The sequence below is a fragment of the Anser anser genome (assembly GCF_964211835.1).
Source record: "Anser anser genome assembly, chromosome: 15".
Taxonomy (NCBI): Eukaryota; Metazoa; Chordata; class Aves; order Anseriformes; family Anatidae; genus Anser; species Anser anser.
The window spans coordinates 6,661,834-6,678,348 of record NC_139736.1 but is presented as its reverse complement, the minus strand read 5'-3'; positions in this window follow the sequence as shown (position 1 = coordinate 6,678,348).

Here is a 16,515-nt window from a genome sequence, read left to right as displayed (position 1 = left end):
TTCTTCCAGGGCTCTATATTTGGCTTGGTATAAAAATGAATGCTCTGTTGTTTTTTCTGAAAGTATGCCATTACCTTAAATACGTTTAAAGCAGTTGTTCCTTTTAATTTTTGCTTTTGATTCATGTTTTTTAAATTACGGCATAAGAATTAGCCTTTGTACAAATGTACTCAGAAGTATAGAACATGTTTTCTACATTATGGATACATAATATTTAAATATATAATATAAAACAACAAATATGAAGAGGAAATTCCACAAATTAGATCAGAATGGAATACAGCAACTGATGCCAACAGAGCAAGGAAAAGATCATTACGGTCACTCATAGAAACGTTTCTTTCCACTACTCTTCATGAAAGAAATGTGAGGCCACAGAATTCTTCACTCGGCACAAATGAGAATCAGGTCACCAGACCTCAAAATATAAACAGATAAAACCAGCCTTTCAAGCTTTATCCACCCAAGGAAATTGCAAAAGAGAGTCCTCAAGGTCAGGAGCATCATTTCCAGGTCACTATTAGCCAAAAAAATGGAAGCCATCTAGCTTTTTCACTAGCTGTCACTTTGGCAGGCAGGGTGCTGAAGGCTGCCAAAGTAGGGAGCATTCTGCACTTCCAAAAACTGCAGAGGCCCTGGCTCAGTCTTTTTGCCTTGTTTCTTTCTGAAAGAATCACAGATGATATCATGTTACGTATGATAATCATACGTAAAATCTTGCAGTAATCACTGCAAGAAATCTGTGGGAGCAGTGTTTTAAAAGCAGTCAGGTAGAAGATCACAATCATTTGCTTCTGGTTAATTTAGCAGAGCCATGAGTGGGAATGTTTTCCCCCAGATTCCTGAAGGGCATCAATCCAAACAGGCATCCAGAATGCTTCTAGTGAGATTAAGACATATAATGATATGAGGCTTGGTCAATTGAAAAATGCCCTAAAATTTCTTCATTCTATGGTAACGGGACTCTTCAAAGCTCAGCGAAGGCAGCTGAATATTTCAGCAATAGAGATAGGCCATGCAGTGTACAAATGCTGTGTGGATGTGTCATTCAACTCTTGATGACTCTAAGCCATCCAAAGTTATAAATGTGATTTTATTGTCCCTTTCCCTCTGTCTATGAATGCATATAATAAGGGAAATCACATTCCTTATGTACCTTTTTTCCATGTCTTCTTGAAAATGCCTGCAAGAGTTGAACCATATCCTCAGCTCATGAGTATTTTTTCAGTACTGTTTCACTTACCACCATATTTTGCCTATATATAAAATTTGGGGAGGAATATTCCCAGACACACATGAATCCTCTGCAACATCTGCTGGGGCACAGGTCGAGAAAAGCACAGATTAGACACCTGCATAATAGGACAGCAAATAAAGGCAAATATCCCTGGTCTCAGCCAGCCACATCTTCCGCTTCTGCCCTCCCACGGCAGCTCAAAGGCACATGGGGAGGCTGACGGGGCTGCAATCAAACACCGTGCTGTGGTTCTGCAAGCAGGGTGGGAGATCTGCACGGTGCTGGCATTCGCTAAGCCCCAGGGAGAGCCTGCCGTGGCTATCTAAATTAGGTCCTCAGAAGAGGGCAGGGAAGGAAAGATGCAGAAGGAGATTAAGACCACCCTGACCTCCAGCCAGCTCCCACGGCTCTGCGTTTTGTCCTGAGAAGGAAGCGGAAAAATGTCTTTGTAATCTGAAGCAATGTAGTCAAACATGAATCACAGATCCACATGCAGGAAAGCCTTTCTGATAAACATTACAACATATTTTGCTGGGAAGAGCAAGTCTTTATGCTAAAATAAGTCTGACTCTTTGTCAAAGCCCTGGCCGGAGATTTCTTTAATTTTGGGCTTTTTCTTGCAATGTAAAGTTATGATTTACAGATTTTTCAACTACATTCGCCACATTTATATAGAGTGCTCTAATCAAAGGTTCAATACTTGCACCTTCAAGGATGGAATTGTAATGAGTGCATAATGAGCTAATCCACAGCCATTAGTTCCCATGCCTTTTAGACTAACTTCAACAACTCCAAAATCTTCAGTGTAGATTAGTGGAGCCCTACTGATACACATAGCTATTGTCTCTGGAAATAAAAGAAAATCGTATTATTGTTCAAAATGTCATTCACTTATATGCTAATTGGAAGGATTGCAAAATAAACTACAAACACAAAAAGGCACATGACTAGGGTAAACCTCAAGGACATGAATAATAGTGTTGGATGGAGACAGACCTCTGAAACCACCAACTTTTGGGAATTCCTCCTACACTCCGACTGTCGCAAAGATGAGATACTGAGGCCAGCTCTCTTACCAGTTATGGTGGTCAGATTATTGTTCCACTGAATGGTGAGGATAACACAAACAGGGCAAGAAAGTCTGCAGCGGCAGAGGTTCCCCTTGTAGATAGGCAGAGGAGTACCCCACTGGGACCAGAGCTTCAGCTTTACCCCATGAGGATGAGTTAGATTGTCTGAAGGAGGGTATTACCAGACTTTTGTAACAGTCAGGTCAGGATGATGAATTCCTTCCTGCTCCATCTTCAGCTTCAGAATGATCTCAACTGAAACTTTCAATCACTTCAATGCGTCACTGAGCTTTTCCAACTTAAATGTCACTGATCTTTTTATTTTCTTTGCTTCCTTTTATTTTAATTTCTTGGAAAATTTTTCCTTTGATTTCTCAAGTACTGATTCAAGCATGAGGATTTGCCAGCTCAAGACTAGAAAGGGTAGATTCCTCCTCTACGGATCTGCACCCTATGCCACTTACACCTGACCGCTTGTAAAGAAAAAAACTGTGCACAAAACTTGGTAGTTACCCATAAACAAGTTCTCCTGTCAATCTCAGTGTAGACACCTGGAATGATATCTCCTACCTCACTGAACCTGCTCTAGTGTGACTTGGTTCAATTATTTCCACAGAACTACCCACATCCAGTTGCATATAGTGTGGCAATACCTGCTGCTGTTGTCTTGGGATGTTTGAATACAAATATTTAGAACATTTCCCTTTAGAACAAACCATACATCCCTCTGTCTAGCTGAATTATTTTCTAGATAAAGTAATTCAATGAGAGAAAAAAAACCATACGCACACAGATCCCAGAAAGGAAAGAAGACAGAACACCCAGGTGCAGAAGTTTGGAACACTATTTCCCTGTTTCTTTTTCATACCAGAAGAGTTGAACTGTATCTAAATTACTCATTAGGAATTAAAAACAACTTGGCTCTTTTTTTTTTTTTTCTATTTCCGTTTTTTTTTTTTTCTCTGATCTATTGTTTCCCTTCCACAGAAGATGACACCTATTACACCAAAGGCCAAGTTGGGACCAGGCACCACTCCACTGAGTTCCAGTCCCTCTCTGCATGTCTGAGTTTAGTGCAGGGAACAAAATCCCTTACCCACTTTTAGATGTCAGAGATATTGCATGAAAACCAAGGAGCATGCAGTAGATACATGAACAGATTAAATGACGGGGGCATGGCAAGTGTGCAGTTCCTCAGCCTTATAAATGTTGTAGTCTCCATTCTAAGCTAATTCCCATATGCTAACAGGGTCACATCCTGGCAGTGGAGACTGTCTTCACCGTGGGCAGAGATTGCTGGAGCCCTCCCACACCTCAGGCTCTTTCTTTTCCCAGACACTAGACAGAAGCACTGGAGACCTTTCTTGCCTTACCAGCCTAGAAGTTCTCATAAAAACCTTTCAGCAACTCCTTGGGAGAAATGCTGGTTTTCAGCAAGGGGAGCCTACCCAAACTGAGATATTTAAGATTCCATTATAGGTTTTAAAAACTTTTGAGTTCATCTGTATCTTAACAACTGCTCCAAGGTCATGTCCCTTATCCCCTGGCTAGCCTAACAAAGAATTTCCAAAATCTGGTATTTAGTGGGGAAAAAAATTCAGACTCATTCCAGATTTGGTCCTCTTTTTGGCACAAGGCAGGTCTGGTCCCATCGGCTGTGATGTGCTGATTGCTTGCCAGCATCGCAACCTGGTTAGGGCAACAACACTGAAGTCCCTGACCAGAGCTGACAAGTATAAATAAGGGACAGTTGTCACATTTGCTTACAGGAGGGCAGCTGAGAGGAAGGTTGCCTGCAGCAAGAACAGCCAGGCTGAGACAAACTCTCCCATTGTTTGGGGTCATCTGGTCTGCAAACTGTTTCACATGAGAAAATTAGATTATGCCAAACCAGCTTCTTTGGAGTATTTTTTTTTAATCCAGCATTAAAAGGATGGAAGTAATCGTAAATCTGGAAGCAATCACACACACATCACTTAGAAATGCTCTGCCTCAGTGCAAGAGAAACAGAATACATCAGTGCTGATTGGCCTGGGGTATCTCTCCTCCCCCCTTCCATCCATCCCCAAACCCATGTCCCAGACAAGCTAAATGTTTCATTAATTAGGCGCTAACTATGGTTAAAATTAGGAGGGTTGCAAGGATCTCTCCTCTTCCTTCAGACTAATCCCCTGATTAAAAACAGGGCCCCCACTATGGGCTCTCAGGGTCACTCCACATTGCTGGTTTGCATTTGTTGACTCTGGGTTTTGAGTCAGCCTGGTGGAGTGTGTGGGGCAGAAAAAAAAATCGTTTTGGTGCCTGGACAAGGGGACAAGCAGTGGGAGCAGGCTGGAGGAAGGGGACATTGCTGTTACATGGTGTGTTTGGTGGATGTGCACACATCCAACCACTCTCATGGGCCCCGTAACTCCCAGCCGTGTATCAACACAAACCGATCAAAGCCTACCACGGTCCTCAAAGGGAACTGTCTCCAGAGAGAGCAACTCAGCACACCTACCAAATCTTTAAACCACATGCCAGAGAAGCTACAGCCCCCGTGTCCAGCCTGCTCAGATGAAGGGACACCTCACAGGAACCCATCTCTTCCCTGTTCCTCTGCAAGCTGGGACGCCATCTCCAGATCCTCCCTGCAAGGCAAAATGCAAAGAAAGGAAACACTCCAGCCAGGAAATTCTGGGCTTGAGGATGCTATCTTGGAGAGGTTTTGATTTGAACTGTATGCAAATCCAGCTGTTTTGCAGCACCATTCACCTCAGCAGGACTAGCACAGAGATTTCAGGGCTGTTTGCTTTTTAAGAAGCAGCAAGAAGAGATGCTCTATCTACCCATCCAAACTGCTGTCAAACTACAATATTAATCAGAAAACAAGGGTTTTGGCAAGCTGTCCTGTCAAGAAACAAAAGCAAACCTGGCCATTGAGGGCAAGCAGTGAGGGAAGTGCACCAGAAAAGAAAACAATAGGGACATTCTGTAGTAACCACAAAACCCTGAGTTTTCTGCCATATTCTGTTTTCCATAAATATTGGCCTCACTTTAATGTAGAGCAGCCAAGAGTGGCTTGTATGAATTCAGCCTCCCTAACCAAGAGCTTTAATCAAGTATAAATAAAATTACCATGACAGACAATAATAAATATAAATTAGCAGTGCTGAGGTACGTTCTAGCACCTTTCAACAAAGTAGAAAACCAGGAAAGGCTGCTGAAAGGCAGCTGTTTCCAGGCAAGCAACCAGTATCTCATTAAGTGTAGTAGGCAACAAGCAGAGAACAGCCAGAGGAAGCAGTGACTGATTTACAGCATCCAAAATGTCAAGAACCAAAACCCAGAACTGGTTAAAATACTTGCTATTTTACTCAAACCTTTCCCTGCAGGTCAACACCTTCTCCATATTTTGGGCTTGTTTCATTCACCATGTGAGAATGAAGGATTGATTAGGACATATTGAACAAGTTTTTCCCCATAAATCAGGAGGGTGAAAATGATGTTCTCATAAAGAGAAGTTGAAATTGTCACATGATGACTCAAGTCCAGGAGCTTGGGCATTTTTATACATCAAATACAATGAGATTGGCAATGAGATCCGAAGAGAAGGAAGGTCTGAGGATGACAACCAAACAGGGTACCAGAGAAATATTGTGAACATCCCATGCACAGGACTTTTTAAACATTTTTTTTCAAAAAGTACCAAGGGATGAATATTTACTAGGAAAGAGCACCTCACCTTTAGCTTTGTGCAGCAAGGTGCCAGGGACCAACTTCCAAAGCAGTGAATCAACAGTACAAGTGAAGGAGCCCACCCACCAGACCTCCAGGACTATTACCCCTGGGCAGCAGGATGGGTCATACAAAGTTGAAAGACGGGAATTGAGTTTCCTGACCAGACTTGGTGCTTCCTTGGTCCACCTGATTTATTAACATATATAATCTGGAACTGAAAAAAAAATAAAATCTTAAATTCCACTCAGACAAAACATTTCAAGCAAAAATCAAACATGATATATTTAATATCCATTATTCCTCCCTCCTTGAAACACAAACATGCTTAGATCCATCTCTAAATAGAAGTTCCAACAAAAATGTTGGAATCAAAGCAAAGCAAATCTTCATCTTGAGAATGCTGCAAAGCAAAGGTTAGAGAATTATGATTTTGAATTATTGTTATTAGCTATCATCTTCAGTTGGCTGAAGCACCTTAAAAATTTGAGTTAATTTACAAGCTTGTCAGAATGACTCACGTTTACATTTTTTTCTTTTTGCTCATTAAATATTTGACCACAAACATTCCCTCAGTTCACATCTTAACACCTCACCATTTTTGACCCTGTTTAACTTGTGAGAGCTGAATCCTTCCTAGTCTGAAGTGGGAATGGCTGGAGGCAGGAGAGATACCAAACAAACGCTTGTAATATTACCCCACAGCAAAAAGAACTACGATACATTAGTTTAACTCTCCCACTGTGCCAGGGAACTTCATGAAAGTGCATGACCTTGGTAATCATATGCTTTGGCATGCTTCCAGACACAAACTGAGTTTAAAGTCAAGTAATCATTTCAATACTATTTTTTTTAATATTATTTTTATTTTTTGCTTTCATTGGCATTGAACTCATAATGTTAGTTTAACATACTTTTTGTCTCTAATATTAATATGTACCAATATTTACAGAAAAAACAGGATGAATTACACTGGAAGGAAAGATGCTGGTATCACACTGTTGAAGTTCAGCTCTTAAAGAGGGAAAAGAAACTCCTAATGTTGTTTCAGCTGGAATAGCTGCTAAGTTCACTACTAGCAGCTTTCCTTGCTGAGAACAGTATCTTTAGCATGGTTGATGCTTCTGAGATGCTGCGATAACATCGCCATTTATTTCAAGGAATTTTTTTCTAACAGCTCTAGCTGAGAATCCATCATGACGTTCAACCACTGTCATTACAACCTACCCAAAACCCAACCCAAAGACAACTCTCTAAAGCCTGAAGAAAGAAACAGCTCTCTCATTACCATGTATAGAAAGGGAAATTAGTTTTTTTTTCATTGACTGCTCAGTAAGATCATACACAGTTTGGGATCTGGCAGCTAGAGATCCCCACTCTCCCAACAATGGAACAACTGAAAAAAAAAAAACTTGTAGTAAAAAATCCGATCAGACTGACAGAGCAAGAGCTCAGACTCGCATTCAGGAGGCCAAGCCGTGGAGTGCTCTGAAGTTTTTCCATGTGGATGTGCCAAAGACTGTGTTTGCCTCATGTACTTTTTTGCTCATGAGTGCAGTTCAAAAGGGTGAGTCTTGCTGTGATTAAAGCCCTATTATCTTCTGACGAGACTCGTCGCAGGCTTTCTCAGTAAAATAATGTTGTTGTCGTTTTTCCTGGTTGATACAAACACTCAGAGAGTTCCATGGATATACTTTATTAAATATATATATAATTATAAAGGAAAAAGATTCAAACCCCATCCCAAACTTTGGGAATGGGAGCTGATATGGGCAGAAGCACAGTTGCTTGTTGGCATAAGTCAGAACATGACGTGAGTCATAAAAAAGGCACCACCGGCGTCATCAGACAAGGGGAAGGTGAGGGCAGCAAAGCAGCTCTGGGGCCAAAGAGTCGTGTACTAGGACGTGGCTGAGCCACCTGCTGTGGTTGAGAAATGATCAGCAGCTCTAAAATAGATGAATGAGCCAGCTCAAAAAAAAAAAAGGTTGTTACAGTGGCAGTGGTGTCTGGGTGATAGCACACATCAATCAACAGATAAATGCGGGATAGTAGAAAGGTTTTATTTTCTTCATAGCCTCTCCTTTTGCTCTTTAGCACCTATAACACAGATATTTGCTGATTTAAGGGATGTAAGGGTTTAGAACATCCCAATCTGGTCATTTTTCAAATTAGTCAATTGCTAATTTTTGAATGAATAGAAAATAAAATACAAGACAAAAACTAAACTGAAATCTTTTCGGTCAAAAAGAAAAGGAAAAAAACAAGGGAATAATTGTAATGAATTTCAAAACAGATTATTTCAATGTTTCTTATATGAAACATTTTATTTTGAAAAACTTTGCAGTTCTTGTTTTTGATGCCTCCCAAAGTAAAACTCCTTGACTTCTTGTTTTGCAAGCAGCGGTTTTCATTTCATGAAAATCACTTCACAAGCCTTGAGAAGGATAAATAGCCTGAAAATGAAAGACAAACAAAAACATGTCTGGTTAACCAAAAAGAAAAATTTCAGAGGTGGGGGAGGTCCACTTTATTTCATTAAAAAATTTCCAAAAGCCTTTTTCACTTCAATCCAACCCAACATCTCCCCCAGTTCACTTTGTTTTTCCCCAGTTTGCCCTCAGAACCATTAGGTCTTTCATGCCCCCATGTCTATCAATCAGTGGCTCTTCTGTATGTTGAAATTTTTAAGAGGGCAGGAGGGCAGGCACTGGAGCTGTTTCGCAGCGAGGGGGACAGGCTGTTCCCATGGTGGGTGGGAACGTGGCAGCCCAGGAGCCTTCCTTGGATGACGCCTGGAGGACCTCTTTGTTCGGGAGAAGGACAGGCAGCTTCAGCTTGGTCTGGTCTGAGTTAAGCCAAAGATGAAGCTTCCAGTGACATCTCTTGCAAAGGACTAGAGGGGAGGACTGACTGAAGATGGGGCTCGTTGCAGTAGGCTGGGTGCAGATATATGCAGCTGTATGGTGTTTACATAAAATATCCCCCTTTGCGTTTCCTTTACTGTCAAGCAAGATGTAGTCAAGACACTCATTGCTGTCTAAGCATGATTCATCTCTTAATGCTGCTTTCTCAATAGGATCAGCTGAAAGGTGCCGTGCTTATTTCTATAAGTGTTTGTGAAAAGGGATGTAGGAAGAGTAAATGTAGACACTAAAATTAGATGAACTTGGTCCCTCCCCTGAAAACAAACAAACAAACAAAAAAAAACCAATAAAAAACACACATAAGGAATCACTAAACAATTCTTTGTGAATGTGGCAAACAGTAGATGCATTAAACCACCTGTAGGGATTGAGGTGTCAGACACTTTCTATACTTTTATTCGCAGATCGAGCCCCCAGCACAGGAAAATATGAGCCACAATCCCTGCCCTTACCTTCGATCTCAGCACAGGCCCCTGGCCATGCAAAGGGGAGACAAGCAAAATTGGTACCTTGGTTTAGACCCTTGAAAACTGGCTGTTTTATATGACTAGGGAAAAAAAGGCAGAACAGAGGCCAAGATAAACTGGAACAAAAATTGGGGGTAGGTAGGTATGACTTGATAACTGCTTTTCTGCTAAAATATCATGGAGGAACCAGACCTGAGTGCAAATGGGCAAGAGAGTGCAAGTGGGACACATGCTGCAGGAGGATTTCCTAACCCATTGCCTAAAGCATTAGGCAAACTGGTGAAATAACCAAAATACAGACTTGGAGGCTTAAATACAGTCCTGTAGATTTGTAGTAGTAGTAAAGCACCTGTCTGCTCTTTCCCTCTCCAAAAATCTCTACTAAGCATGTTTTAAGGACAAGCAAAGCCGAGCACAGAGCTCTGCAGACAGATGCCAGGAAAATCACCCTGCGGTCTCAGTCCTATCATGTTTCCTTTCATCCCATGTCTTGTCATCGACAACACAGCATTGCATGTGACAGAGGTTATTGCACCAGCTTCATCTCGCCAGCCTGGTGACGAGTCCTCATGAGCAGTGCCAGGCGGTTAACAGAGGAGCGCTGCTCGATGTGCCCATCTGCATCCTCAGGGAAAAGGGGCTAGGGGAGCTCCCCTGGACCCAAAAACATTTTGTTGCTGGAGTACCCATGACATTGCTGGTTAGAAGGGGATTACCAGATAATAAATATCTTGGAATACAGTTCATATGTGACAATCCAGAAAGGAGAAATAAATTTTGTGGCAACCAGAGGAGCCTTTTGTAGGATTTCACCACTTGGTGGCAATAGTAGTAAAGGTTTGACATAAAAGATTTTTCTGGAAGCTCCCAAGCCATTCAAAGTATAAACCGGGCTGCTGTTCAGTCTACCTTGTGGCATAATATAGCTCTATTTTTCTGTCTGGAGAAATCAACCACCACAGATACTTTACTAGAAACTGCATCCACTTCTCATCCTCACGCATCCAGAGAGGACTGCAGACGATTCCGAGTTTTCTTTGAATGTCTTCTTTACTTCTTTTTTTTTTTCCTCCCACCTTTTCCTTCTCCAAAACACATAATTGCAGCTTCTGTGAAATGTTAATTCACAGAAAGTTATATTCTCAGAACTGAGAGAATTGCAACATTCGAGTTTTCTTTAGCAAATGAGGGAGACTTCAAAGCACAAAAGTTGCCTAAATGTTCCGGTAAGGTCAGACATTTCTCTACCCATCTAATTTCTAGCAGAAAAATAAAATAAAATAAAATAAAATAAAATAAAATAAAATAAAATAAAATAAAATAAAATAAAATAAAATAAAATAAAATAAAATAAAAATGACTTCCTCCTCAAAGTACTGCTTTGCCATCCATTTCTCCCAAAACATGAAAGGAGAATAAATCCAGAGTCAGTTGCTAGGGCTGACTGACCAATATTGCAACATCATTTCAAGAGGTAATAATAAACCCCTATCATCTTCCATTGTGCAGAAATATGAGTTCAATGCTGACGTTCACCCTCCCCCAGGGCGGAGCAGGGTAGCTGATTTGCTCTGACCACAGTGTGCAGCTTGTGCAGGGACAGCAGAAGGGGCAAGGAACAGGCTGCAGGTGATATTTTAGGCAGCCAAGTCATGGTGCACATTGTGTGTCACCTGAGAGCCTTGAGTCCCTTAGACACACGCTGCAGCCAAGGCGAAGGGCTCCAAGAGCACTCATCATAGTCACGCCGGTACATCAGTTGTAGCATGGGATGAAGCGTGGAGCTGGAGTTCCTCTGTCACGCAGGAATTACAACATGACAGCATGCACACAGGAGTTAACACCCCATTCCCTTGAGAAGTGCCAGGGATTTATGGCTCTCCTGAAGGATTTGCTGCCACTGCAGCCATGCTCCAGAAGCTCCATGCAGTGTTGTCTGCAGTGCTGGATCAGCAGCGGCATTTCCTGGAGCACCTGTGTTTCTCTTGGAGATCCCTCACATCTCTATACTGACCAGACCTGATGTTGTTTATCTTCAGTGATTAGATCAGCTCATATCTCCAGAACTGGAAGGAATGATATAAAAACATACCATCCTACACCATCTCGAATGACCTGCCAGGAAGCAGTTTATTTATATGTCCCAGGCACTCAATCTACTGTGCAGATATGTGTGAGCAGACAGGTGCAGATTTAGCAGGAAAGCCCCCCGTAAAGCACTTTAACCCTGCCATCACCCATTTGCATTCACAGCAGGAATAGCACACTGCCATGCCTCTAGGGACCACCTGGCCTCTCCCCAGTCTCTTTTGCCACTGTTTTGGTGGTGGCCATGTACATTCTGGCAAGCAGGCTATGGCTGTTGCACCTTTTATTGCCTTCAACATCTAGGGGTAGATGAGGTACTTGGGTGAAACGAAACATCACCTAAGTCAGACTTTAAAATAGCTGTGCTAACACCTACTGCTGCCTTTACTTGGGGGCAAACACATGAAAACAAAAGGCCAGACTGCACCATCTCAGGCAACTCACAGAGCCTCACTCCCCCTATGAATCCACCACATCTGTCCCAAACTCCATGCTCTGTCCTTATATCCTCAGGTAGCCCTGAAGAAGTCAAACAGCCACTGTGAACTGCAGCAATCTCCATAGGACCATGCCAGTTCACCTTGGCTGAGAGCTTGGTCCAAGCATCCACGATTGTGTCCTGCTCAGTGCAAAGCCTTCCCCACAGTAGCTGTGCCTGTGTACGCAGATCGGGTCTGTTTCAGAGTAGGAACTGTCTGCAGTTCAAATGTTTGATGCAATATGATTCCAAGAAAGGAGCCATCGGTTAAATTGATCTCTATGTCTGAGAAGGAATCTTGGCTGAAATCTTTCCCTGCGAGTCCAACAACAACAGCACATCAGTTACTCCAGTGGATTTCACTTCTCAACCCTTTAACATGTAATTCCTGGACAGATGCCCTAAGCTGAAAGAGTAAAATACTCTGCTTCTGGCCACTTGAATTGCATAAGAGTACATGCCCACTGCTAAGCCATATACAAGCAGTTATTTGTGCTGTGTTTGCCACTGCCACAAAGCCTGAGGTCTCAAGGGGCCAGTATTTTTATATTGGCTTTCCTGAACAATTAATATAAATCACTCAGGAAGGACCAGAGAGGAATAACACTGGAATCTCATACTGAAATTGACTCATTTAAACAGGTTAACAATTACTACACATGAAATAATATGTAAGAGCTGAAATTCTAGGGTATGCCTTCAGGATTTTGTAGTTGCTTTTTGAATAAGGACAGGCAAGAACCTATTTGGCTTGGACATCTCTGGAGATTTCCATTGCTTTGGAGCTTTGGAGTTTTCACCCTTGCTCAGGACAGAAAAAAATCCCTTGGACATATCAAGCCCTTGATCTAGTATTTGTGCTTTTAAAAGAATCATTTTTTCCTCCAAGGGTGAACATACTGAAGACTCTAAATGGAAGATGTTCAAATATTAGAAAAAAAATGGTGAGGCAATTTGGTGGTCTGTTACTTTATATCACGCTTTAACAGCTGATCGATATTCTATTCATCGTTTAGATAACTGAACAACACATCCAAAGAAGATGTCAACCATACCGATAGGACCCCATTTCCTCCTTAGGCACTGTAATCATTACTTCAGGAGCCCATGTTAATATATCAGGAAGAAAAACAACCATCAGTTGCTGCCCAAGCCATATGCAGAGTAGATTCAAAGGCAGACATAGTACAAGATGATTGTGGGAGCAACAGTGCCTTTATATTTTACCTTACAGAACTTCCAGTGCTCACCAGCAGTGACTCAGCAATGTGCACCCAATTTCTTCATCCTGACCAAAAGATAACAAGGGCCGCACAGCCTCACATTACCCACATCTGGAGCTGTCATTAGGCACCACTATTATCTGAGTGTCATTTAAATCATGCCCATCAAATGATTTATTGACATATATATTATTAGGTGTGCTGTTAGGCTGCTTTACAAACATCACTGCTGGCCTTTCAGCAGATAGAAGTGACCCTTTCCAAAAAATTTCCCCTTTCATACATCAAGTAGTGTTAAGCAACTGCCAGTATTCAGTATTAAGTCCCTTCCCAGCATGCAAGACCTTAATGAACACCTTATCTGATTGGCCATCACACGGGGTGTTAGAAATCCCTGATTTCCTTGGGCATTTCTCTTAGTTCTGCTCGTCTCTGCTGGATTGGACAGAAAGTATTTCAGGCAGCAGGAAACATTTAGATCTATTGGAACTTCCTTACAATAAATATGTTTAGTTAACATAGTGATAAAAGAGTAAAGGAGGGTCAGGCTGACACCAGCAGCACACAGTGCCCAGTTATTTCCATTGTTAGCAGCTGGTGTCTCAGCCAAATCCTGCGGGGACAAGGGGACATGGCTGTGAAACCTACACAGGGACAGTGTACAGATAAACCTGATTACTGTGTTTCCCCTGAACTACATCCGCTTGTTAACACAGTTGTAACTGAACGCATGCCAGCACATACTATTCTCCCCGACGCTGCGATTTCTTCTACCTCACGCCTTGTTCAGCTGCGGAGTCCAGCTTCTCAAAGAAGGGAGGTAGAGGTTGCTGAACAAAGCTAAGCACAGCCCATAGTTCTGGTTTTTATCTTGCGTTTGAAGACTTGCTGCTTAATCTCTTTCTGAACAGGAGCCAGTTCCAAGAAAGCAAGACAGCAAGGTCCTGAGGACAAGGTGATGGATGGAGACAGGGAGTGCACAGCACTTCGTTCAGCCCATCAAGTTCTTCCTTTACATAATGATAAAGTTACCTAGATCAATTCTGGAGCTCAGTAACAGCAGGCTGTCTATGGATTGACAAGACATGAAGTACATTACCTACTTAGATGTCATCAGGCTGACACAACACAGGCTGTATCAGTACCTGGAATATCCAGTCCTAGTATATCTTTAATAACCAATTATCTTGCAGATTGCGTGTCTTGAATAACACTAAAATATTGGTTTACCTATTTAATATTATTCTGTTTTTATTTTTAATATCATCACTTACTAACTGGGACAATATTCAGGCTTTCCTAAGTCCATGCCAAGGCACCCATTAACCACTGTGAGCTGGTACTTCTGAGAACAGGAGCAAATCCTTGGTGGAGACGAATTAGTGTAACTCCATTAACTTGAATGGAGCTTTATTTACTCACAGCAAGCAAGTAGCTCCCTCTCTTGGTTTCTGAATTAGTCCCACACGTAAAGCAGCATCTCTTTGATGAGTTACATTGACTCATTTTGTTCCAATCTAAAACTGGTCATAGGAAAATGGATAGAGCCGTGTCCATCTACATTGGACTATGCACTCCAAAGATACTTTCTCTTTGGTGTTTCTCTCCAGCACACTTTTCTAGTGAACATGAAATGAGGAAGCTATGAAATAAGCTGCCATGGGAGTGTATTGCCTTCACTACTTGAACAAAAATTACCCAACTGGAAACCACGGTGTACATCCAAAAGCAGATAATAGTCCATCATTTTACAGATTAGTAGTATTTTTAGCTGTTACCAGAACAGAGATGGCTGGATTGCCCTTTCATTGATGCTATTTTTATAATGGTTTAATTTCAATGCATAGAGGGTCCTGCCTCTCAGAAGTGGAAATAAGATCAGATTTGTGTCTGCATCATATATTTTTGCAGTTAAGTGTAAACATTAAATTATACCTCAAAGAGGCTGAAATTTTCTTTGTAGAGGGCAGTACTGTGCAAAGGGCATGTAGTGATAGCTTTGTTTCACTATTTGGCAGCAAGCCATCATTCCTTTCAGAACTGCATGGCACTTCTCTCCAAAGCCATCAGTTTTATGCCTGTTCTTGAGTTTTGCAGTATCACAAAAGAATCTGCCAACAGTGGCAAAGAAACGCAAGCTCACACGTTCAACAAAGCAGTTTGTGAATGTGAGATTTCAAAAGATATGCAGACATGAAAAAAAAATAAATCTTGAGATCCACCAGCTGAAAATTTTGAAAACTATTTGCCACTGAGGTGGACCTTTGTGAGTTGCAAGGGATATGGAGTGAAAGAAGGGTACTGAATGAACCTTGGCGTGAGTCAGAGGGGACATCTTTGGTTTTAAACTAAAGTTCTGCAAATTATACTGTGAATTGTGTTGTTTGTACAGGCTTGTACAACTTTTCATCTTTAAGTAGTCAGTTCATTGCTTCTGGAAGAAGAAGCAATGGAGTGAAAAGTGAAACTGATATTGTTTAACAAAGCGACCTCTGTGTATGAGTCAGGGTAAACTCCTGGCTTTTAAGTTGGTCCCTGACACGCAAGGAAATCCAAGAAAAAGTAACCTTTCCCAAATCAGGGGTTGCTGCTGAATTTCCAGTCCTGATTTTGGAAGAGGGACAGCTGACTTCCCCAGGGTCATATTTATAGCTATTGTGATTACAGCAGTGTAGTGCCATGATTCAGGCCAATGTAAGTGAGATGATACCAAGACTTGCTTAAACACTGTACCTACACATTTCTGCTTATTGCTCACGCTGAAAAGAAGTGACATAGCAGTTTAGGTGCAAACTCACAAACTAAGAAGATTTGAAATTGATATATTGAAATGGCACCAGTAAATTCTGGCCCCTGCCACATCTGGAACATCTTGAAAGCTGAAGCAGCAGTGTAAAGACAGCATATTGATGAAGAACTTCATTGGACCAGATGGTCTTATCTTCCCATCATATTTCACAGAACTTGAACTCTAAATTTGTAACCGTGTAAATCAGCACCTGAACTCAGTTTACTTTCCAGCCTTCCATGTAGAGCCATATGAGATCACTGTTTGTTTCCTTGTTATTTCTTGGTCTGTGTTTCTGACAATTTCATAAAACAATATTGAAATCAATGGATCAATGCAGAAGACAAAGATTTACATATTTCAACTAGCTGAAAAAGCAACTAAATTTTAGTGTTGACTCTGAGTCCAACAGAATAACTTGTTTGGGGCAAAATGCTAAATTTCCCTTCAACTTTGAGAAATTTCATTAATTTTTTTTTTTTAAGTTGTCATTAAGGATGGTGACAAATATTAAGATAGC